This window comes from Pteropus alecto, unplaced genomic scaffold, assembly GCF_000325575.1.
Source record: "Pteropus alecto unplaced genomic scaffold, ASM32557v1 scaffold81, whole genome shotgun sequence".
In the NCBI taxonomy this organism is placed as follows: Eukaryota; Metazoa; Chordata; class Mammalia; order Chiroptera; family Pteropodidae; genus Pteropus; species Pteropus alecto.
The window spans coordinates 9,409,538-9,412,407 of record NW_006433378.1 but is presented as its reverse complement, the minus strand read 5'-3'; the positions used below and the strand labels follow the sequence as shown (position 1 = coordinate 9,412,407).

The following is a 2,870-nucleotide window of genomic DNA, read 5'->3' as shown; positions in this document are numbered from 1 at the left end:
GAATTCGTAGACTGAGATTTATACCTCTATGCCCAAGGACTTGTCAGGTAGTGCTAACAATTCCTGAGTGGCCACAAAATAACCCAGCATTACACCCATTAAATATCCCTTCATTTCCTTAATCTTCGGGCCATTTGGTGACCTGGGGATATTTCGAATCTGTTATAGGAGCGGGAATAATATTCCATAAAAAATGTAGAGAGATCACCGCCATGCATTTTTACTTTTAGCAACATTTTGGAGATATAATTTGCATAACATAAAACTTACCCACTGTAATTATACAATTCAATGATTCTAGTAAATTTATAGAGTTGCATAACCATTACTACAATTAGTTTTGGAAACTGTCTATCACTGTAGAAAGTTTGCTTGTGGCCCATTCCAGTCAATCCTTGCTCCCACCTCCAGTCCTGGGCAACCACTGATTTCCTTTCTTTTTATTTCTTCTATTTTTTTTTTAGGCGAGGCAACCCTTGGTTAACCTCACAGATTGCAAGGACCTTATCAGCTTACAATCCCTTATTTATTTGTTTGTTTGTTTGTTTGTTTATTTATTTTTTTACACCTACAGCACCTGGTCTTCCTAGGTGGTCTCCCATCCAAGTACTAACCAGACCCAACACTGCTTAGTTTCCGAGATCAGACGAGATCAGGCTTGTTCAGAGTAGCATGGCTGTAACCCAGGTTTCCTTTCTGTCTATAAATTTTCTTTGTACCTTTTGTATAAATGGACTCATAAAGTATGTAGTCTTTTGTATCTGATATCTTTCACTTAATATAATGCTTTTGAGGTTCATTCACATTGAGGCATGTATCAGTAGTTTTTTCTTTTTCTTATGTAGTATTTTACTGTACGGATGTACCACATTTAAAAAAATAAAAAATACATTTACTAGTTGATGTATGTTTGGATTGCTTCCAGTTTTGGCTTTTAAAAATAATGCTGCCATGAACATTCATGTACCTGTCTTTGTGTGGCACTGTCATGCTTTCGAGAGGAAATATTTTGACATCAGCCATTAAGAGTTTAGAAAAGGTGTCCATTTCATAGATAGTAATGTAGAAACTAAGATATACTTGGAGAACCAGGGACAGGAACCTGACAGGTTCTGCCAAGCTTCTGCTTTCTGTCATGTCGGCTTCAGTCTTCTAACAGAAACCAAGTCCTGATCAGCAACATTGCATGGGGGATTGGGAGGGAGATGAGGGGTGATATCCAAGCCTTGATGTAAGCAAATGCAAATGCAAAAAAACAAAAACAAATACAAAGAAACAGGTGTCCACTTCCCAGAGAGGATGTTGGCTCTCAAGGTGGAAGCTGGGGATTGGCCATTAAACCAAAGCCTTAATCATGTGCAGCTCAGCTAAAGCCATCATGACAAAGAGAAGTACTCAAAGAGAAGTCTGGGTGGCTGAGTAACCTCTGAGATATGGTTCAAGATTGGAAGAAGAGAGATCTGAGCTGGAGATTCACTTTTTGGCACTTCCCTGACCTACTTTTTGGGTAATATATTTAGAAATATTGGCATAATTTACAAATCGAAATATACACCTGTCAATGCACCTTTGCAGAAATTCCTTAAGAATTTAGTTTCAAGCAATAATATCTTTGCTAAAATAGTTCACTAACACAAGTCTTGGGCGTGTTGGACATATATTGGTATTATTAAGACAACTTTATAAGAATAGAATTAAGTTGTTTTTAGTCCAAAGTTATCTCTTTATTATGCCATAAAATCTATGTATAGAATAAAAAGTAAATGATGCCCAATTAAGCTATCATTTCAAAGAATATCCTTCCAGAAGAAATACACATGCACATACAGTCTTATATACCCCAAGCATCCCAAAGTGTCATGGCCTTCTGAGATCACTGTTTTCTTAACTGTCTGAATGTTTCTTTAGCTCGGTATTTCTTGACATTCCTGGGGAGTGCGTGCCCTCTCCTGGTTGTTGTCTGTCACTCCACTTCGAATGGCTCCTCTAGCGTTTCTTGTCACGTTGACCATCTGTAGTAGTGGGAAACCGGAAAAAATTTAAAAACTCATTCATGGGAAACCAGACTCCCTACTCACAAACTATGTGATGTTTTCTCTGAGTCTTGGCTCTAACCTTGCTCTAGCCATCTGGTCCATGAACTCCAGCAGAGTGTTGTGTCTGGGTGGATGCTATCGTATAATGACTGATAAGTGGTCTTAAGTTTAAGACCATTCAAGAGACAGGATAGAGGAAACTCTTTCATTACGAGATGTAAAAACAGGAGAAGAATGCTTATATGCCATAGTTTGTGACTCCCAAACAATGAGTATCATTGGTCTGCTTCTTGCAAATTAAGACAGTTTTTTAAGTTATCTATCTGGAACCCACCTATGAAGACTGGTCCAAGGATGTAGTTATTCATATTGCTTAACACTTTGCTGACTTTGTTACTGTACTGCAATGGCTTACACAGCCAGTAACCTCGCACTATCTGGACTTGTCTACCTTGCATATCAAGACCTCCCAATGATGTCTGACATTGCCCTTCTCTGAATATTCTGTGAGTGGTACCAGGTGGTCATCCATAAAGCTATTATCAGGAAGAACCCTGATTGTCCCCATTTTACTATGTAAATCACAGAAATCCTGTGGTAGTCTATCAGGGGTGAAGTGAAGGGAGCATATGGGTCCCCCGACCCTGAGCTCAAATAATGTCCTCTATTTTTACAGCCTAGTCCAGTTCTTTTTAATTTTGTTATATCAACCCCTTAATGTCAACCATTCTTCTTTTCCTTCATTAGACTCATGATGGCCCTAGGCTGTGGGTTAAATAATCTTATTAAAAATCGGAGAGTGAAAGCAAATTCAGGGCTAAAATTCAGGATCAT

General features: G+C 38.5%; 1 pseudogene; it reads right to left on the bottom strand.

Moving 5' to 3' along the window:
* Positions 1-565: 565 nt before the first annotated feature.
* Positions 566-684, bottom strand: LOC112476949 (annotated as a pseudogene).
* Between the last annotated feature and the right edge of the window lie 2,186 nt (positions 685-2,870).